Here is a 22,818-nt window from a genome sequence, read left to right as displayed (position 1 = left end):
AAGAGAGTCGTCCATTCACTGGGCTTGTCTCTGCTGCACCAGAAACAACAAAGGCCATCTGAGATAGGATTATGAACAGAAAAGCCAATGCACTCTTTAAAAGTTCATAATTTGAATACAGAAGGAAATTCATTGCCCAGACTCTCAGGATGAGGCAAACAAGTTTTCATCAGAACAGAGCTCGTGTTTTTAAGCCAAATATCGGAGTGCACCATTGCTCTCCTACTACTGTATTTGAAAGTAATAATTGGTGAAGAACACTTTGCAGAGAAAATAACCTAAACAAAAAATGTCCAACCCTATACCAAATGTCATGACTTAGCATATTTCCTAAAGAAAAGGCTGATTGAAGCTTTTTAAAAATTAAGAGTTCCTGATGGCAAGTTCACTGCACAGGGCCTAGGAGAACGCTGCGCATAGAGTGGATGCTCAGAGACAGCTGTTGAATGAACAGTAAGCCTTCTTAGGTGACAGCATACCTCTTTGTTTTGTATTTTAGGCATTTTAGTTAATACCCATCAAAAACACTTGTCATTTCTGAATCATATTCTTGGGCCAGATAATTACAGAAGATATGAGGTAGAAGTAATTCCTAAAAGCTAGCAGGTCAGATTAATATTGGTATGGGAAAGGCGGAAATGGTTTTTGAGAACTCAGGAAATTATCTTTATACTCCCCAGTAGAAGAAAAGAGGATGGGAAAACCTGATACCCGAGAAGGCAGCTCTTCAGAATGTGAGAACAAGCACAGGCCCCGGAGCCAACAGATTGAGATGAAAGTCCAGCTCTGCATACACGTTACTTTTCTAGTCTCCATGCCTTTGAGAGTGGCGTTGGTGTCCTTTCCTCATGGGGTTGTTAAAAGGATAAAATGAGTTAATGTACGTAAAATGCCCCAACACGCACGATGAGTCCCATGATCTGGAAGAAAGTGCTTGTTACGGATTGAACTGTGTCCTCCCCCCGAAAAAGATATGTTGCAGCCCCAATGTCAAGGACATCAGAATGTGACCTTTTTTTGTGGAAACAGGATTGTTGCGGATGTGATTAGTTAAGATGAGGCCATACTGGAGCAGGCTGGGCTGCTAATCCAACATGACTGGTCTTCTTGAAAGAGGGAAGATGATCTGAAGACAGGGACACACAGAGGATAGTGTGTGACAAGGAAGATTGTGAAGATTGAAGCCACACAGCTGCAAGCCAAGGAATGACAGAGTTTGCCAGCAAACCCCCCAAAGCTAGGAAAAGACAACGACTGATTCTCTTACAGGTTTCAGAGAGAGCATGACCCTGTCGACACTTGATACCTTCGTCTCAGACTTCTAGGTTCCAGAACTGTGCAACAAATTTCTGTTCTTTTAAGTCACCTAGTTTGTGGTACTTTGTTATAGCAGCCCTAGGAAACCAATAAAGTATATGATTTTAAAGTAGTTAATATGTGTATTAACTACCTTCTAAATTATTTTTTTATGAAAGCTTATTTTATTAAATACTTAACACACTGAACTTTCTTACACTCCTTTTCTCCCCAGTGCACTCCTAGTAAACATAACTGATCATGGAAGAAGGTCGTTTCTACTATTGCCTGTAAATCTTATGGATAGGGAGACAGAGATACCCATTTCTTAATTTTAGAAGCTGTGGTAAACTCGATCTTTGCAGCTGCTGCTTCCAGGATCTAGCAGGCTAGACTAATAATAATTATTTGTGCACGGTCTCAGCTCTATGCCAAATTCATTTTTCCTCCAGTGTTTTGAAAGTTCCACACCAGATACAGTGTGAGGAATTCTTGAACCTTTGGTGTTTCAAATCCCTTTTAAACCTGAGATTCTATGCCAGGCAAAGGAAGTAGGACAAGGAAAAAAATATTTTTCCTGTTTAAAACACTTGTAGAATCAAGAAAGTTTGTTTGTTTCTTTGTAAGGAATAGGCTATTTGCATAGCTGGAATCATAAAGTAGCAATTTAACATTGTTGAATTGAGAAACTGACAGAAGGCTAAACAGAATAAAACATCAACCAACAACTGGGCTATTTTTATTGTTCCTTTTTAGTACCAGCGACTGTAGTGATATAAAAACTACCATGAAATCAATTAATTTTAGTCTTTACAGATTATTTTAATTCTCTTCCTGTAATATGTCTATATGAAATAATTGCTTTGTAATGAGCAGCATGATTAAATGTTAAATAAATGGTAAATCTTTAGTTTCGCAGCTTTAATATGCCTAGAAGGCCCAGTTTCATTCCTCTTTTTTAAGTATTTCACAGTATATTGCTAGTATCTTCACTTCAGACATAGATTTCACCACGCTGCGTTAGTAAATGTTGCATAAGGACTCTGTTGCTACGATGACTCTGGACTGTACATTCAACACGACAGAGACACCAATGAAAAAATAGACTCATCACGGTCTGTACTGAAAGTGACAATATGTAGGCTGTTAATACCAAGCCTTAGATTTTTGGATGCTAACCAAGTAAAGCAATTCCATTAGACTGTATCAGATTTGCTTTTGCTCCCAGACCAAATTAAGGTTTAGTTTGTAATAGTAAAAATAACTCTCCTCATCAGGAAAATGGCAAACATTTTCACATCCATTTCAGAACATTTATTGCATTTTTCCTTGCTCGACTAGAGCTCTCTACCATGTTATGTTTTTTGAATCCAGTAATAATCTTTATTAATTATCTGGCATTTTAACATTTTTAGTTTAAAAATAAAACATCCAATGTCCCTAGGATGGGAGCCCATACTTCTGATCTAGTGACATTTCTGTAAAGAGTCTGACTGCTTAGAATTTGCCAGCTAGAAGACTAAGTGCTGTTTAAACTTTAGATTGAGAAAATGTCAAGAACAGCTCCCTTCCACAATAAAATGTTCCTTTATAATTTGAAGACAGATATATAACATACATATCTTTAGCATAAAAGTCCCTGCTAGTCAAGGTTAAAGACAGCAGTGTTTGGGTGAATGACAGTGTTTGTCCTTTGACTTGATAGAACTTAAGCACATTGAATGTTGTCTTTTTTTAAAGAAGCAAAATAAACCCATCTGTCCCTGAACTCTTAAAATAAACTTGGTTTCAAATTCCTTTTCTAAACTATTTTTATATGACTATTTGTTCTAATAAGGACCTAAAGAACTTGATTTTCTTAATTATTGCAAGAGAATGAAGTTCAAACCTTCCCTCTGAAGGCTTGGGGGCCATGGTGGCTCTCTAAGAAAAGTGTCACAATGGCCAAAAGCAGAGATGGTGAGCACACACAAAACAAAAACCGTGGCAGGTGCTTTATCTGTGTTCTTACAACACTCGGACTGAACATCTGCTTACTGGGTTTTCCAGCTTGCAGATGGCAGATGGTGGGACTTCTTTGTCTTCATAATCACGTGAGCCAACTCTCATAATAAATTCCCTATCTATCTATCTATCCATCCATCCATGCATCTTATTGGTTTGGTTTCTCTGGAGAGTCATAACTAATATGTAAGAGTGACTTGTCATAATTTTCACAGCTATTGGGAAAGAGCTGAGATTAAGGGCCACTTCTGCCATCCCTCCTGCCTCAACCGTCTTATTAGACCTCTAGTAAATACCGAGTGTATTGCAGCATTCTCATAGATACATAGAAGAAAACTTAACTTGTAGAGTAAATCCTTGGTTAACCAGAAGATTAGGCTCAGAGAATTTGCAAATATAATTGCCTGGTAAGCTGAAGGTTTCTTAGAAAGCTTTTCATTTCAAATGTTAATATCTATTTTCTTGCCTCTGATAAGGGTGGCTACATGTTTTCTTTTCTTTTTTTTAAAAAAAGACATTTTTCTTCAAGGTCCTGATAATGAACTAAAATTGGAAATCTTTACTCAAATCCAAAGCCCTGGTTATTAAATTATTTTCTTCCAATTTTCCCTCTTCTTCTAAAAGTGGACTCCAGGGAGGAAAAAAATCTAGTTAATTAAAATTTCTGCTAATCAGGTTTTTAAATTATTTTGGTAAATTAGAATCAGGTGAAATCTACCTCCATGAATTTAAAATAGTTTCTTATTGTAGATTTTCCTTGATGCCATGTGTTCCTTGATCTTAATGTGTATTTGAAACTAATGGTCCAATACTAAAAATGCTCAGATCATTGATGAGCTGACACCATAAACCCACCAGTGCACATTAGTGAGATGGTTCTTAATCATACAGTTTAGGCCTTGTGAAATCAAATAATGTAAAACAACAGCTGAGAACATTAAAATGCCTACAGGCATTATAAATCATAGTGCACTGTATAGTTCCTCTTCAATTCATATATTTTATTAAATTAGAGGAAAAATAATTTTAGTCGAATATCAATATTGTCATTCACAACCATTAAAATATAAAATGGTATTTATTATCAGATCATCTTTATTACTTACCTCCTAGTTTTTCTAATAGAAATTGCAGTTACATTTTGAACTTTAAATATAGGAAGCATTGTTTTTAATGATGCAAAATTAAAGTTATCTCTTAGAAAGACTGACTAAATAGAAGGGTTATTTCTTAATAAAATACATTTTAGAATAAACTGCAGTGCAATGTTTCATACCTGGGACTAAAATTCACCTTAGAAATTTTCTCTAGAATTTTAGGTTTAAGGGGGCATAGTTTAAACTATAGAATGTTCAAATATTTATAGCTGTGAGAAAATATATTTTAATTGTCCTTTATTATAACTTCAAATTATATTTAAATGAGGATAATGAAGACATGACTTGAAAACAAGACCAGAAATTGAGAATTATTTTCTTGGAGAATTAATCAGCAGCTTTAAGCAGTAAACTTCAGCAACTTGGCATAAAATGTGAACAAGCAGCTTATTTTCACTTCAGGGCTTTCAAGTCTCAAAAATCTAACTAGCTTCTGTGTTAACACCAAAAAATTCTGGGTAGAAGGCCGGCCCGTGGCTCACTCGGTAGAGTGCGGTGCTGATAACACCAAGGCCACAGGTTCGGATCCTATATAGGGATGGCCGGTTTGCTCACTGGCTGAGCGTGGTGCTGACAACACCAAGCCAAGGGTTGAGATCCCCTTACCGGTCATCTTTTTTTAAAAAAAAAAAAAAAAAAATTCTGGGTAGAGAAATATGACCATTATATGTGGCTGGTAATTAGGTTATTGTACTGTTCCAAATGCTCACAGGAGTGACAGAAATGAATCAGGATAGTTCACTGAGCATCTCTTCTGTGTAAAGCACTGGAGATGCACGCGAGGGCAGGGGAGCTGCCACACATCCCAGGTGGATGGAAAGTTGTACGCAAAGCAGTGGTATCCTGAGCCAATTGTGAGCTTTTCTTTCCAAATCCAACTCAGAGACATCATGTTGATAGCTTAAAACTGGTCATACAAATCAGGGCGTGTCTTTTTGGAGGGCTAACTCTTAAATATTTACCAGCATGCCATGGTGAAAAGGCACTAAGGCAGCAGACCTGGAATAGGTACATTGAGTAGGAATGATTTTGTTTTGAATGAGATTTAAATAATGCCAAGATAGGGATGGAAATCGAGACAAAAGATAGCATGGTGGCTAGATGTGGGAGGCCTTTGTTGTTTTGCTATGGAGTTTTCTCTCATTTCTTATCCTTGTTAGAGACCTAGAAGAAAACAGGTGGTATACTCAAAAGGGAGTGAATAAAGAAAGGTTTTTAAAAAGGACCATTTACAAGGTGTTCGTCCATTCCTGTTGCTATGACAAAATACCTCAGACTTAGTAATTTATAAGGAATGGAAATTAATTTTTCCACAGTTCTGAAGGCTGGTAAGTCCAAGATCAAGGCACCAGCAAATTCTGCGTCTGCTGAGTGCACTCTGCTTCCAAGGTGGCACCTCTGTACTGCATTTTCACATGGAGAAAGAGAGCAAAAAAAGACTAGAGCACTCCCTTCAACCTCATATGAGAGCACTAATTCATTCCTGAAGGTGGGGCCCTCATGATTTAATCATTTCCCAAAAGGCCCCACCTTTTAATACCACCAGCTTATGTTTTAAGTTCCAACATTATGCATTTTGGAGGGTCAAATACATTCAAACCATTGCACATGGGATGTGCAAGGTTAAGGTAAACTCACAAAAGATGGCCAAGCACCTCTGAGCTAGCTACCACCGGAAACAGAACCCTACAAGAAACCCAATGTCAAGGGACCCATTCCTGGATACAGTCCATACACGTCTGACTCCCAGTGTACAAAGCAAAGTAGAGAAAGGTGTTGAGTGGATTGCGAGGGGCACTGAGAACATCCAGCATATTCCCATAGCCAGCGGGGACCACTGAATGCCTTTTACGGGAAAACTATGGGGTCATTTTTATAATTCAGAAAGAGTAATCCACCAGCTGTGTGTTAGATAGATCAGAGAGAAAACATATTGGATATGGGAAAACCAGTTAAGAAGCACTTATAGGAAGCTGAACAAGAGGTAATGAGAGCTGAAATTGGGGTCATGGTGATAGGAACAAAGAGTAGTCAAATGTAAGAGACATCAGGGAACTACAACTAGAGAAGCATCTACTAGATAGTACAGTTGACTAGATGTGGGGAAAGGGGAGGAAAGAGTTAAAAATAATGCCGAGGTTTCGCCTAGATAACTGTGGTGATACTGGTTCCCCAAATAAGATAGGGGCAGGCACGAGCAAGAGCTCACTTCGTAAGTGGGATGTGAGTGAATACAGGGCGGGAAGAGAAAGGTTGAGTACTTGCTCCCTCCTCGGCCAGTTTGCGGTGGCTTTGCTACATTCCTCTGCAGAAGGTGACGGCTTCCTTGTGCACAGCCACAATTCATTCTGGATCTTGGAAACCACTGCTTCCTCTTGCCCCTTCAGTGATGTTCTGATTTCCAAGGCAAAAATATTCAGCAGGCATTTGGAAATATAGGGCTGAAGTTTGGGAGTGAGGTTATGGTTGAAGAGAAATTTGGGAGTTTGCCTCATCAAGATCTAGCAGAAGACTTAAGACCTCAAGGGGCATCGAAAGAAAAGCAGGTGGGTGATAAAAGGACACCAGAGAGCCAGAGATTAACTGCTATGAAGCACGGTACAAGTATGAAGGGTAACTCTGCATCTTGCTGAAAAATAACTGACTCTAACTCCACCATCTCTTTTGACAACTATTTGGTGATAGTGTCTGAATTTAGTTATAAGTCAATACAAAGATGGAACTAAAATTATTACTGAGGCAAAATGCTAACGCAGTGTTAAAATGATCTCTGTATTACAAACCATTAACAACTGAGATCAGGCAGAAAAGTAGATCTCTCCACTGAGGACAAATCATAACAACTAAGTGTTATGGTCTTTAGAGCCCTAATGAAATTACTCACCATCTAAATCTCATGGAAGACCTTGCACACCCAACATCAGTCACCTCTTTCATGTTAACACCAGCCAGATGTAACTAATGCATTGTGCACAATGGAGATCATGAGGAAGAATGATATTCCACACATGAAGCATCTGCATACCAAGCAACAGAGATTTTTTTTGAGATATCCCCAAACTAGTATAAAAAAGTTTACATCTGCGGGCAACACAGGTGATGTGTTGTCAATTAACCAGTATTTTAATCAGAAGTTCTTCTACAATAAAAGGAAAATATATTACTGGGTGGAAAAGGCTGGAAAGCTGAAAATAAAAGATGGTAAGCTAACTTAGTAGACACTAACTATATGTCACTTTTACATATCCTGTGATGCAACATCTTTTCTTTTTTTTTTTTTTTTTTATACAACCAAGATTCAGAGAAGTTAATCGACATGCTCAAGGCCACACAGAAATGAAGGAGAGATTTTCTCCTTGGATTGCCCTCTAGCTCTTGGAAGTGGGCATATACCAGTCCAAACACATCAGACACTGGCATGCCACACAACCAGCCAAGACTCAATAGAATTGCTCATGTGAATCCCCTCTCCAGAAATTCAAGGCTTCTGTCATCTTCCCCCTTCCAGGACTACATGCGACACATCTCTTCTCTATATAACACTAACTCTTCCTTTGCTGAACTTCGTACAAGTTCTGCCCTCTCTGAACTCCAAGTGTAGTTTGGAAGTAGGGGGAAAAGAAGGCCCTCTTTTTTCTGTTCTAAGCTGCGCTGGTGTTCTCTCTGCTCCTCAGACCCACCAAGCTCCTTCCATCCTCTGGACCTTGCCTTCCAAAGGGCTCCCCTCTCCAGACCCTTTGCCTGCCTAACTCACTTGGTTCTTGAGATTTTGGTTTAAATGTTCCTTCTTTAGAGGGGTCTTCTCTGAGAAACCTCCACATCAGTTACTTCTCTTTCACTGGACTTAATACAGCCATAATTTCACATTTACTTGTGTGATCATTGGATTATTGCTTTTATCTCCCATAGGATTGGAAAGCTCCATGTGGGAACGGAGCACATATCATCTGTTTTGTTCGCCACTGTATCCCCAGCTCAGAGAAAATGATCTGCACACAAGTGGTACCGCCAAATGATTGAAGTGAATGACTGTCGTGTTCTAAGTGCTTTCCCATATATCCTCACAGCAGCCCTGCGGGCAGATAGTTCTCCACTCTACAGATGACAGAGTTTGGGGTCAATAAATTGAGTATTTTACAAGATCACATAGTTAATATGTGACAGAGTTGAGATTCAAACCCAGACTTGTCTTGTCTGAGCCCATTTTTTGTTTTTTTCTACTTCATTGTAGAATTTCCACAGATGAACACTTAATTATTTTATCTTGCTTCTATTCACTTCTCTCCTCAATGAGTCTGGAAGCTCATTTGGGACAGAAATAACACCACGTACATTTTATTCATCCCCCGTCTCACCCTCCTAACAGCACTTGATATTTTACATGCATTTAATGAATACTTTTTGATTAATAACATTTCCTTGGCAATAACATTATAAAAGCATTCCAAATGAGTTCAACTTTTTATAATAACCTCTCTAAAATAGTAGCATACTAACATTTGAGTATAATACATGTTTTTGAACTACTCATTTTCTACCACTCTATAGAGTAGAAAACTTTGTAAAAATTATTTAAAAGAAGCAGGGTGGCAAAATGAAATAGATGTATACTATGAAAACTCCTTTCCTAGTTCATTCACCAAATATCTGCTAAGTGCATTTTCTGTGTGCCAAGTGCTTTCATAGGTGCCAGGGACCTAAGACTAAGTGGTAGTCTCTTCCCTTCAGGAGCTGTTTGTGTAAATAAATAATCCTCAATTATACCTGAAGTGAAGATAAGGAGATGTGGGAAAATCAAGGACACTGTAACTAACGCAGTCTGGCGGAAAACCAGAGTTAAGAGTAATTTTTCCCACATATCCACATACTTATTTATTTTTTTGAAAAACAATCAGAAAACATTTATTATACTGAAATGTGTACACCCTATTATTAAAAAAACAAAGTAGCAAATTTGCTGGTGCTGTGATTTATTTAACCTGTTTCACTGGGACAGACTAATGTTTAATGCTGCTCAGTGTAATTTCAAGTTTGATGAGCTTCTAAGTATTTTTATCCCACTTCTAAAACCTGATGAGGATTTCAAAATAGTGCACAGCATTAAATGACATCTATTGTTTCATAAATCTTGAGACCCAAAAAGAAATGCTAAATAGACAAGCAAATCTCAAACAATTATGAGATAAACTCACTCCTTTCTCCTACATACTTATTATCTGTAAGACACTGGGCACGTTCCTTGTCTCAGGTTTTTTCCACATCCTTAAAATGGGAATAATAGTATCTCCCAGGATTGCTATGTGCTCCTCTCAGCAAGCTTAGAGGATTATATTCATTGGCCTGCAAGGGTAGCCAGGTGACCAGCCAGGTGGTACCTGGCTGTCTCCAAGAGCTCAGAGTATGAATATCTCCAATTACCTGTAACTGTGGCCACCTACCAATTGGGAAGCACTGATGATGAGGATTAAACAAGACAATGAATATGAAGTTCTCTGTAAATAATTATTATTTCTATCTCACCAAGAATTCAAAGGAAATGAAATTAATAGTATTCTCAACTCTCCCCTTCATGTGCACATGAAAATTTGCTAGCTGAAACAGGGTAGGAAGGAGCTGCAGAGACGAAGTCACAGCAACCTACCCTCTGTCAGTCCACCTAAGGGCTACCACCTGATTTGGCTTGCCTGGTGACCTTCTCTTTCTCTTGCCTTGTGACCGACCCTACTTCCAGGAAGATTCTTGGTTGCCTTGCACTGGTGCTCTAACCAGGAGCCATGCGGTTTGGTCAAGAAGCAAGATGACCATATTGTGTGACCACAATGATACTAAGAGTGAACAATAACAACGGTAGCAGCACTGTTTACTGAGTGCTTACAAGGCATTTACCATTCTTCTAAGAGTTTTATGTGCCCCAATGACTTTATAATCACAAGGAATACAGAGAGATGAAGCTTGGGGGTCTGTTAGTGACAATGTCTTGAACTCAGCTCCTCTTTGTGGAATGATAGATCTGAACCTGACCTATATTCTTTCTGGTTAGAAAATGTGATTAGATGAATTACAACCTAGAAACATTATAGTATTTTCAGAGCAAGAAAAGAGGGAGTAGATACAGAATAGAATCTAGAAACAAAAAGGCTCTAATGTATTCATGCTTGCTAGTTCTTTCAAAGCACATCAGCTGACTCAAGATTTCCTGCACGTTTGGACAAATATAAAGCTCTCTTGGGGTCTACCACAAAAGGTGACAACCATGTGAACTGATTTCATAAAACATCTCATCTGAATCTTCTCGTCTCTTAAAATCTCTCCACTCGCTTCTGAATTAGCATGCTCAGAATGCAGACACAGTAGTAGGCAGAAATGTCAGATGTCAACACAATAATACCACCTCTACTCATTGTTACTATTTGCTAAGTACTTAACCGTGGTCCCGGAACTGTGCTAAGGGCTTTATATGCCTGTTCTCATTCAATGATTCCAACGATTCTATTAGGCAGGTTCTATTATTATCCCTATTTTGCAGATGAGGATACTCAAGTTCAGGTGAAATCACTCCAGATCACAAAGCTGAGATACACTTTTGAAACTAATTCTTCCCAGCTCTTAAGACTGACCTTGTTACCCACTCTCTTCCCCTGCCCTGGGCTGTACATCCTGTAACACATGGCAGTGATTGACACATGGTTCTGATGCATCACTTGCATGTCAGAAGGATGTTTAGAAGCAAATCTCAAAGAGTAATTTTTATATTTCTAGCTAACTGTTTGAAGCTCTTGTAAGAATCACTCAATACTTTCCATAAGATTCAGCAATCTACTTATCTCTGCAAATATCAAAGACAGCAATTTTTTCAAAATTAATCATTTTGCTTCTGTCTTTTCTCTGTGTGACAGAAAGATGCTTTTCAATTTTTAGAAACCTTCTAAATTTAGACTATGATGATATAACTTAATATGCAGCATGATGGTAATAGGAGAAATGTAATCTTTAAATATGCATTTTCATCCATTTAAAATTATTTATCTTAAATATGGTTTTAAAATATGCCCTGTTAATAATTCCAATATAATTTTAAAGGATAATTCAATGATGATTAATTAAATAAGAATAATAGACTGCAAAATTAAAGCAGTAAAAAATGTTTTATTTTACATACACTATAACATGGAATTATAGGATTTTCAGAGCTAGATAGGCTATGAGAGTTAATCTAATCCAGTACATTTGTTTTATAGCTGCAATTAGAGAGGAGAAACACAGCCAAGTGCTTTAACAGTGCAGGTTTAGAGTCAAACAGACCCAAGTTCACATCTCTGCTCTGCCACATACCAGCTCTTCACTTGTCACTCACAAGTCACAGAGGGAGGTGTTGACTGTGCCCTGCCTAGAAAGCAGAAACTCTATAAATCGAGAATTCGAATAAAGGGCTCTCTCCTCTAAAACAGAAATATATTCATTCATTTATTCATTTATTTGACAAATATTTAATAAGTACACACTAGTTGTGTGACCTTATACCAGTTACTTCATGGTTTTCTGCCATAGTTTCCTGAGCTATAAAGTGGCTATGTGCCTTACAGAGCTGTATAAAGGATTAAATGAGTTCATGGACATTGGGTGTTAGTGATGGTTCCTAGCACAATGATGCTGGATATCATGATCATTCTCCTACTGCTACTACTATGCTGTGTTAACAAAAATGGTGGGCTCTGGGATATAACTTAAGAGCCTTATATAATATTTTCCTCCCAATTACTAAAGCATCTCATTTGCATGGAGCTAATCTCTCACTGCATTGCTCAGTCCTGCTAGTGAAGCCACGTGGGTTCATTACCCTTCACTAGGGTTCCATTTTGACAGTGCTACCCTTCATGCATGAAGAGAAAAATATCCCTCTAGCATTTGCCCACATACTTTGTGTTTTCCCTTCGGATGGCTTTGAAGTGACTCAGGTTTTTCACCTGACCTCCTGGGTTGGGAAATAATGAGTTTCTGTATACGTGAGGTGGTTGGCTGTGTCCCCACAGCACACAACAAAGCTAACTGGTCCTTTGGGGGGTTAAACCTCACATGTTCTCAACACACAGAACCTTAATCAGCTAGAATAACAAGCTGTAGAAATCTAGTTATTGCTACTCCACTGTTGTCAGTGATTCTGTGATGTCCGACAAGTTCATGTAGACATTGTTAGTGTCCTGGGAACTCTCAGGAGATGGCTGAAGTCCTAAGTAAGTTTCACTCATGATCTTGAAAATCACAGAGGATGAGAAGAACCTTGAGTGGTCATTAGGCTTCTCGGTCCGACTTCTCATAAGAAAACATCACACTGTCCCAGAGAAGTGAGAAGTCAGTACACATTTGAGGCCTTGAGAGGAGGCTCTCTTTCCAAAACTCACTTTGATGTGCAAGTCTTATTTTTTTAAAAAAACATAGACTTCTCAGTATGGACTCTGTCTCCTCTGTTGTGTGTGTGCACATGTGTGTGCATGTGTGTATAAACTGGTCATCATTCTCTGGTAGGAAAGTTGAAATACCCCTGCCAAAGAGAAAAGCAAAAATCAAACAAAACCAGAAAACCATATCACTACTTATGTTTCCTAGGCAGAACATCCTCCACTCTTTCCACATGTTCTAGGTTATCTCATTTTCTGTCTCATTTTCTAACCCTAGCATCATTCTCCTATGAACCTTTCTTCCCAGTTGGTCACAGGTGCTTTTTAAGCTGCTAAGGTCAGCTGAAGAGAGGACCTGATTACCCCTTAGGTGTATGGGAAACCCACCTTAAATTTCCCTGCATGATCCTTTTTAATGTATGCATCCCTGGTCCTTGCTTTCTTTGGCAACCAAGAGCTGAGTTACCATCATCTTGTTACCTGTTCTGACTCCACATCCAGGAAGCAGCCGCAGTCCAAGTGGGAAAGGCACTGGGTCTGAGACAGGGAGGGATGCTCGAGGCTCACCCCAGCTGCACTCTTTCACTAATGTGAGACCTTAGACAAATTCAACTTGTGCTAGAAAGAGGAGGCTTGCCACCCTTCTTCTTTCACAGACAACCTTAGAGATATATTAAGTGGCTTGTCCAGGGTCACAATGAATCTCTCCATGGCTCTGGTCCCTTAGTTATTGGAAAAAAGAAGAAAGAACAATCATATGTGGTATCCCAGAATGTTCCAATTACATGAGATACATATTTAAGGATTTCACAAAGTTGAAAGTTCTAAAACATGAGGCATTATGAACTCACTCTGTCAGTTCAGCCGCATCTCCCATTCACACAGTCTGTGCTGGCCTATGCTTGTTGCTACTGACTTTTCTATTTGTTTCTAGCCTCCTCTCCTGTTTGCTCAAGACACACTGAATGCTGACCGAGTCCTGCCAGGAATGAACTCCCTCCCCAGTTTAGAGTTCTTGACAAACTTCAGGAGTCTACCCTCTCCCAAGCAACCGTCCAACTCACTTATGTTCAGTGGAGCCAGATCTAAGTTGTCTCCTGCTGAGCACTTGTCTTCCAGGGGATGGCCTGTTCTGTGACTTAACTGCTATGCTTCTTAAAGCCTTTGTTGACAGCCAGTATCAGAATGAAGGCTCCTTCTTCTGTAGCTTGCACTTTGGCCATCACCGTACCCCGTATGGTACTTGTCAATCTCCTTTCTGTGATCCCTAGTGGACTTAATTAAGTTCACTGAGGGCACAGGCGATGTCTGCCAGAGCAGGGTTTCCATCCTCTGCACTACTGACATTTGGAGCAGATGATTCTTCATTGTGGAAGATCGTCTTGTGCATTTTAGGATATTTAGTGTCATCTCTGTCTTCTACCCACTAGATGCCAGTAGCACCACCCTCTGCCCTCAGTTGTGACAACAACTGACAAAAATGTCTCCACATATTGCCAAGTGTCCCTGGGTGTAAGGGGGTGGGGGAGGGAAATCACCCCTGGTTGAAATCACCTGTGCAGAGTGCCTTTTTCATACTGGACACCCCATAAATATTGATTGATGAAAATGAAATGCTTTTGATGGATTTGATATATAAGCTACAGAAAAATCAAGCTAACTTCTCTTGGTTTTAGTGCCCCCTGTAAAGCTGGCATACAGCTGGTGCTCAATATATATTTATTAGGTGAACAAATATTTGATGATCATAAAGAGCTTCCTATATTCCTGGTAAAACTCTTTCCCTCAGGAGTGCCCAGGTGAGGTGGTGGGGAACTGTCAATATCAGGGATAGAAAATTTTTAAAAGAACGACAATAAAAGCCTCTCAGCTGTGGGATTAGGAAGCAGAAAAATCACCTTGCAGAAAAGGTGGGGGCTCTCTGAGACATTTAGCTCTCCATATAATCAAAGCATTTGGGGCAGAAATCAAATTCTTTGGAGTTGTAGTACTAGAAACATGTATTAACTTTCCTGGATCTTTTAAAACACAACTCTGACAGGGCCATGCAGCTCCAGGAGGGTTGCAGGACATCTAGAAGGTCACACACTGAGTCATTAGTGTCATGGCTGGGAACGGAGCCTGCGCCTTCCCAACTCTCTGTACACTACTTGATTACACTGATTACTATGAATGCAAATTAAGACTTACGACTATTGTGAAATAACAATGCAGGTTAATGATATTCTTTACTGCCATGCTCACATTTTTTTCTCTAGAGGGGAAAATTACAGGCATGAAACCAATTAAGCCACCTTTCTTTCTTTGTAAAGCTTTTTTAGTTTTACTAAATGATGATTCTCTTTGTGCTTACTGCTTAATAGTGCAAACTGACTTTTTTGTCTCCTGGGTCTTACTGAGATAGATGCTAATATGGGTGTTGTCCATTTTCCCCATATGAATTGAAAATGTCTACGCTAATACATTACCTCACAAAGGGCAGTTATAAATAGGAAGAGCAAATATTTCAAGACGAATATTTAGCAGACATTCTCCCGTAGAAGTTAGGCACTGTTGGAAATGCCACCTTTGGAAATCTTTGTTAGCCAAAGGCTAGTGATTGCCCTTTCCTGGACACCACTGTAGGATGGCTTTCCTGCCATGACTGAAATCGTGGCTCCTGAAGACAATGGCAGACATTACATGTTCCCCAAACTTTCAAAAGTTGTCCTTTACTCCCAGGTCTACAAACTATCTGCCACCAAAATCTTTCACGTAGAAGGATGTCATGTCACATGTACATTGTTCATGTAACCACGGTAACCAAAAAATGCCACCAGTGTGTGTTTCATACACAAATGAGGGGACAGCTGTGGAGTCCACATGTCTGCCAGTGGTATAATAGATGTGAGCTAGGATGGCCTGGGTCAGAAAATTACAACTCATTTATATTAATCAGAGCTTTCAAATAACATTCCAACCTCTGAACTATAAAAGAGTATAAATGGAAGGCAGTAAGCCATGATCAAAGCAGTTTTCACTCCATAGCTTTCAAAACTAAGTGTCATAAGCTGATGCAGCAGCACCGTTAGAGGGTCCTCCGAAGTCAGAGTGTACAGGACCTTCAGTGTGTATCACCACAAGTTTAAGCCTAGCTTCTTTGCATCTCAGGGATGATTTTCAGTGCATTAGGTACATCGATTCCATCCAAGTTAAACGTTCATGTTAGTTGTGGTACTTGAGGCGTCCATAAACCTTTTAGCAATCTCACTGACTATGGCAGTTAGTCCTTCCAGCCCTATTCAGCCAACTCTGTCATGTTACAAATTAGGAAACGGAGGGTTGGCAGGGTTAAGAAACTGACTCAAGATCACATAGCCCTGAATGGATAATAGTTTGCTTACCAGCCAAGTAACTGATAATATTGCTAACACATCCTACCTTTGCTGGAGCTTTTGAAAACATTTAAAAAGTAAAAAATATAATAATATGTAACCTTGCAAATTATTTCAAGAAAACACTGTAACATAAAATGGTACATATATTAATTATTGAATAATATGCTTAACAGTTCTATAGGGTGGCCATAAATCTGGAAACATATATCATTTTATCATGAATTGTAATGCAGTGTTGCTAAACTATTTATTATGCATTCATCTATGTTCTGAGACGTGGAAGCTACACTCAGCAATACATCCATAAAGTTCAGCAATATATCCATGAAGTCGGTGAGTGGTAATATGCTAAAACAAAAAAATTTAAAAAGCAAACTTCATTTAAGAAGACTTTTAGAATAAATAAGTATTAAATTTTACGGATAAGGTTTAACTTTTGCCTGTATTCTGTATTTCGAGGCAAAACAAGAGAGAATACATGTTTTTTCTGACTTCATCTGATAATTATAATTTCGTCCTGAATAAAATATTAATCAAAACTCTATTCATGAGTTAAAGATACTTTCCATTGTTCCCCAAACCAAAATATAATTCTAAAATGGAATTTGCTTTATCTCCAGATTGGCTTAGCCTAAAATAGATGTTCAGCATAATAATTTTTAAAAATTAGATACAATATTTGAGCAACCTTACATTAGTGCTCAAATGACTCATTCCGAGAACTATTATTTTGTAGCTTAAAAATAAATTTTAAGAGAGCATTGTGAATGTCTAGTAAAAATGACATCCATGACCTATAATTTACCATATTTTATTTATGGCTTATGGCTTTTTTATGGTGGCATAAATAGCCCACCATTCTGATTATTTATGATCATTATTTAAAGTCAACTGGCTTGGGAAGTAGCAATATAAGTCTCTAGAGACAGATTTTCTTTAGTACCTGGTATATTCCCATGAGTGTCACTGCTTTAGAATATGTAGTAATGGCTCTAGCAGTTTAGGTCAAGAAGCTGGCCCTAGCAGGATCTAACCAGAGAAAGATCAATGGTTGAGCTTTCTCTGGCCTTTTCAGAATTTCAGATTCTAACCAGAGCTACTACCTGTGGTTATTTTTCAGAACCACAGTCTGCAGTTAGATCTGGTCTGAGATTCTCTTACTTAGCAGAGTGATCCTTTTCTAATAATTAAGTACTTTATTACTTCTACTTATCAAGAAATGTGCTCTAATCATTCCTTTCATTAGATTTGCAGAATAAAGATTTCACACCAGCAGGATAAAGCCAAAGATAAAATTTCACAGGTTTGTTTCAAAAATACCTGGATAATAACTTTACAACAAAATGGTTTATAGTCTAGTTTAGAAATGTCAAGTTTATTTTATAGTTATCCATCAATTCCATCAGGAAGACAGAATCCCAGGCATAAGAGTCCCATAAGAGGTTATTACAATGATTTGTTATTTTCTGACTTCTATATAGTTCTAAGACAGAAAATGCAAACTCGGCTATAACATTTTCTTACTTAAATTTGACTCAATCATTTTTCCCCTCCTGGGAAAATACTGCCTTATGTGTAAAAGGCACTGAACCAGCAAAAATAAGTTAAGGAAACATGTAAAATAGCAGACTAACATCTGTCGCCCACCCCTCCCCCTCAAACACTGAGCCCTCCAAAACAATGTTGTCTTTTTCTTTTTTGGTTGTATTTTAATGTCCCTTTCAGTGAATCTATAGAATACATGGGCAAATGCTGTTCAGTGAATAGGTTCTTTTCTCCTTCAACAGTGTTTGAGCCTCACAAAGAAGCAGCCACTGGTGCTGGGCTGTCAGTAGGTGTAATCGCTGGCCTCACGTGCAGCCCACACTGTCTGCCTTTTGTTCAGCCTCACACAACACCAGGAGGTGAACAGTGCACAATCAGCTAACGTTAGACAAGGGAGAAAGGTCCCCGGCTTTGGGGTCCATTGCATGACTGCCTCCTCGCTCACCATTCTATACTGTGAGCCGACAACCATTCCGGTGGGTTCATCACCTGCAGTTCTGCAAGTCTGGTGCCTTAAGAACCAAAACAATTTTGACTGGACAGTGAACATTCTAGTGAGACTTCATGTCGGTCAATGGCAACTATCTTCTCCTGTATTGAATATCTCTGAGGATGGAGAGCAAACGTGAGCAAGAAGTGGAATTATTAAAAGAAAACCAGAAGAAACTCTAAAAGTTGAGGGATCAATTCAGAAATCACAAGTCACCAGAAGTAGATTAAAGTTACTGTCTGCTCCATATAACATTTCCTAACTAGCTCAGAGTTTTCTAACTAGCTTGAATGTTGCAGAAATACACACAGCCAGGTAAAGAGCAAGCAGTAGTTCAAGCTTTCAGTACAATAGCACTCAAAGAATTTGGCTCTTGAATAAAGGTGTTAGCAAGCCATGGAATTCCCAAACAGAAAAACTCACACTGCGTCTTTATTCCATTTTCTTAAGGTCTATTGTTAACTGAAGACTCCTTGTCTTTTCAAATTCCTTCATGTGAATGGATGAGGCCAGACATCTGCCAGGATCCGCTCACATTTGCATGCAAATCAGAGACTTCAGGACACACACGGCCCTGGAGCCAGTAACACCACTTTTACTCTAGATTTATACTGATCAAAGTACCTTCCTGAACTTTCCACTCTGCTAGCCCTAGCTTTTAAAAACAAAGTAATGAGCATACTCCAGTAATATTAATTATTTAGACAGTCGTGGCAAAGCAGATTGCAAAACAAACAACAAATTGTCTTTCAGAAAATCCTACAAGCAAAGGCCCAAGTCAGCAGTACCTGTTCCTTCCCCGAATTCGAATTCCACTTTTCCTTTATTGTCTAGATTTGGGAATGAAAATACTAGTGGCGGGATGAAATTTAAAGAGTCATTTTTCTGGATTCCTGGCCTCTGCCTGTGTGATTCAGGTGCCTCAAAACCACTGACGACCCGGACGTTCATGCATTCATTCAAAGACAGGCACTGTCCCTGGCGCCGGGGCTCCAGCGGTGAACACGGGCAAGGTCCGCCCCTCCCGGAGCAGGTACCACCGCCGAGCCTCCCACTCGGCGTGTCCCTGCCGGCTACGTCGCCACCGTCCCGGGGCTGGCTTTCTCACCTGTCCCTCGTGCGCGGCGCCCCTCCCGCTGCTGGACTTTTCCACCCAACCCCAGCCTGCCAGGCAGGGACTCCCTCCGCGGAGGCTGTCGCCTCGGGCACCCGGGAGGGAACCCGGGGAGCGCCGAGTCGGCGGCTGCCCACACCCCTCCTCACGCAGCACAAAGGACACTCGCTGGCAAACTTTCCTCCCTCCTGACCTCGGCCGAGCCGGGAAGCCAGCGCCGGCTCCGCGCCTGGAGGGGATCAGGGCTTCCCTGACAACATTTCAGCATTCCCGGCAAGCCTCCCGCGGCCACCCTTTCTGGGCTCAAAACATACCGGGTGAGGTTCTCCCCCTGATGAGGCGGCGCAGTAGTTGAGCAGACTCTTCCTAACGCCCTGACTTCAGTACGCTCGTTGTGAATTACCCTCGCCCTCTCCTCTTACCGACAAGGCCACCGCCAAGACAGCCTTCCTCTTTTCTCTCCCCACGACCTGCCACCTTTCATTCCCTTCTCTGGACCCTCTTTCCAACTCCGTGGGCCCCCACCTCGCTCTTCTCCGTCCCCGGCCGGCTCCCCCTCTTCACATCCCAGCACCCCTGCTTCCTCCCAATCCCCAGGCGCCACCCCCCGCCGCGGCCGGTCCCTGAAATCCAGCGGCTCGGCTCCACTCACTGCCTTTTGCCCATTTCTGCCTGGCCTTCCTTCCGAACTATCGCTCTTCCCCGCCCTGTTCTCTTTCTTTTTTGGAGGGGGGGTGCTAGATTCCCGTTCCCCGACTTCGTCATTTTCTCCAGCTCCACCAGCCGCGCCCCCTCGTGCCCCGTAGGCCCCAGACGTTCCAGGGTACGCCGCCCCGCCAAGTTCGCCTCGACTTCCCCTGGCTGCCTCCCACGCCTCCCGCCGCGGCCCCGCTGGCCCTCGCACTTACCCCGAGGCCCGGCTGGCGGGGATGCTGGGGTGCGCACGGACCGGGCACCGGCGGCAGCGGCAGCGGGAGGAGAAGGCACAGCGGCTGAGCGGCGCCTCCCTCCCAGCCCGCAGCGCGCACTGGCTCCTCGGGGGACCCCCGGCAGAGCACCAAGACTGGAGGCGAGGCAGCGAGCGACACGAGCAACAGCTGCTGCGCGGGGCTGGGCTCAATCCGGCTCCTGGGGGCCGGGGCAGAGGCAAGGAGGATTGGGAAGGAGGGTAGGAAAAGTGGGATGCAGAGGGCGGGGCAGTGAGCGCCAGGTCCGGAGGGAAGCGCCCTAGGGATGCCGCCGCCCGGGCTAACGCCGCCGGCTCCTCTCCCCGCCCGGCGGGCGCTGCAGCCGCGGGCGCACGGGCCTCGCCTCGCTCCCGGCTGGCTGCCGGCGCCCTCGGTGCGCCCCGCTTTGTGCTCCCCGCAGCCGGCGTGCACCTGGTGTAAGCAAAAGCGGTCAGCTGACGGGCTGCGCGCCGATTGGCTGCTCCGCGGTCTCCTCCCCTCCCGCCGACCCCCTTCCCGACCTCCCCCGCCCGGCCCCCGCCCCCCCCGCCCGCCCCCGGCTCGGCCCCGCGAGGGGGCACCATCTGTAGCCCGCCCAACAAAGGCGCAGCGCCGCGGGCCTCGGTGGCCTGGCCGCGCCGCCGCCGCCGCCGCAGGGAGCAGCGGGCCGCTGCCGCTTTTTGTCTGGGGGACGACAGGCTGAGGCTGGGTTAGGGAGGCAAGGCACAGGGCCGTGTCTTAGCAAAGGACAGACCAAAAGAAAAAAAAAAATGTCCGTGCTAGGAGGCCAGCTAGGCACAATGGGGTCACAGCTCTGCGCAACGTAGAACTCGGGCTCCGGCTGAGAAGCAGACCAAATTCAACCCAGGAGAGAGCCAAGTTTTAGTATGAAATGTGACTCTTTGTCTTAAAATACTTGGTGATTGCACGATTGCAGGCTGTGAGTCCGTGCCCGGGTGGGCGTGCACGCGTGGCCGTGGAACTGGTCTGCGCCCTTGCCGCGGGAGGTGGTATTCGGACACTTAACTGAATGGCCGAGCCACTTCCGATTTAGGGAGGCTCTCAGAAAACACTTCTGAAACTTTAAATTACAGATTTCTGATTTGTTAGGTATGAAAGTTGTGTTTAAATACGCGGAGGATTGACAATGCAGTCTTTTGGAAGTGGAGGGTGTCTGTGAGCAAGGGTGGGAGAAAGGGGCGGAAATGAGTCTTTGGAAACGGCAGGTGAACCCGAGTCTCAACTTCAAAGTGGCCAGCCTAGAGCAGGGCTCAAGAGAAGCCCTTAATACTCAGTACTGGGGGAATCTGCTTTAAGCTAGAGCATCATTAGCCCCTCACTACTGAACAATTTTGGTCAAGAGAATGTGGTGACATTTCCTCATGATGTCCAAGCTTAGAACTTCTGAGGAATTAGGAAAGGTACATTATGACAGAAGCATCCTTTCAATTCTTTGAAGCCACGGGATAAATTCAATAACAATGATCTTATAGTCCTGATCCCTGTGCATTTCTTGGTGTCTTTCGTAAGAGTCTGATAAATATTTTATGCTCATCTGCTTTATGGTATCCCCAAACCGTCATGTAGATCCCAGTGGGTCACAGTGTGTCTTAGAAGGCTCTAGGGAAAGATGATATTAGGATTCAGGTTAAAGGTATTTGAATAGTAGAGGGACGGCTAGACAAAAAGGCCCACTGCTGCCTGTAAATAACTAAGATTTAAGAACTTTCAAAATAGGTTGAGTCTAGAACCTTACCCATGTTTCATAACTTGCTTTTGTCTCTTTCCCACTTTTTCGTGCAGATTGTATGTAGCATGGATTTTGTCTGAAAGAAGGTGGGCCTCTGGTGGAAATACTTGAATGACCAGGGAAAGACAGAATGCAGGTTTCTTAGTCTCTTTTAGGTTTTCCAGCCTATCTTCCTGGGAGCAGAAGGGAGAGGATGCTGTATCCCGCCAGGTGGAGCTTTAGAGAGGAAGGTCTTGGACAGTTGAAGCAATTAATTATGGTGATGAGTTACTCCTAGGAGGCAAGATCTATCACAGCCTCCAGCTTTTGGAAGAGATTTCATGAGAATGGTAGGAGTCAGGCACTGATATATGAGCTTTGAAACCGGGTCAGCACCACTTTAAATCCCAGTACCGCAATTTGTGAGCTGTGTCCCAATGGGCAAGTCACTTTAAGCCTTAGTTTCCTTGGCTCTAAAGTGGGGATAATAACAGTACCTATCACAAAGCATTGTGCTGGTTAAGTGAGAGTAAGCTTGTAAAATGCTTAGGACAGTGCCTGGTATATAGTAAGCATTGGACAAATGTAAGCACTAGCGTTGTTAGCTAAGTACTGAAGACTAAAGTAAGACATCAGGTCAGACAGGTGGGATGATGGTTCCACAGAACTGACACATGTGTCAGAATATCTGAAAGGCACTAGTAGCTCCAGTGAAAGAAATGGGCTCTGTCTCCCTGCTGTTCAATTCATCTCTTTTTAAATC

General features: G+C 41.8%; 1 protein-coding gene across 3 annotated transcripts in view; it reads right to left on the bottom strand.

The window, feature by feature from the left end:
- LRRN1 (leucine rich repeat neuronal 1) overlaps window positions 1-20,736 on the bottom strand; it is a 37,879-nt gene extending 17,143 nt beyond the window's left edge. Inside the window, exons 1-3 of one of the 3 annotated variants that reach the window (XR_010024873.1) lie at window positions 20,288-20,736; window positions 13,334-13,575; window positions 11,666-12,996 (exon numbers count right to left, since the gene is read on the bottom strand). The gene's annotated coding sequence lies outside the window, so the exon portion shown is untranslated. Of the gene's footprint in view, window positions 1-11,665; window positions 12,997-13,333; window positions 13,576-20,287 lie in introns of those variants that run through there. The other 2 variants (XM_063113988.1, XM_063113987.1) reach the window with 2 other exon arrangements.
- Between the last annotated feature and the right edge of the window lie 2,082 nt (window positions 20,737-22,818).

The sequence above is a fragment of the Cynocephalus volans genome, chromosome 11 (genome assembly GCF_027409185.1).
Source record: "Cynocephalus volans isolate mCynVol1 chromosome 11, mCynVol1.pri, whole genome shotgun sequence".
Classification (NCBI taxonomy): Eukaryota; Metazoa; Chordata; class Mammalia; order Dermoptera; family Cynocephalidae; genus Cynocephalus; species Cynocephalus volans.
Note: the sequence above shows the minus strand (reverse complement) of the source record. Positions and strands in the feature narration are given on the sequence as shown.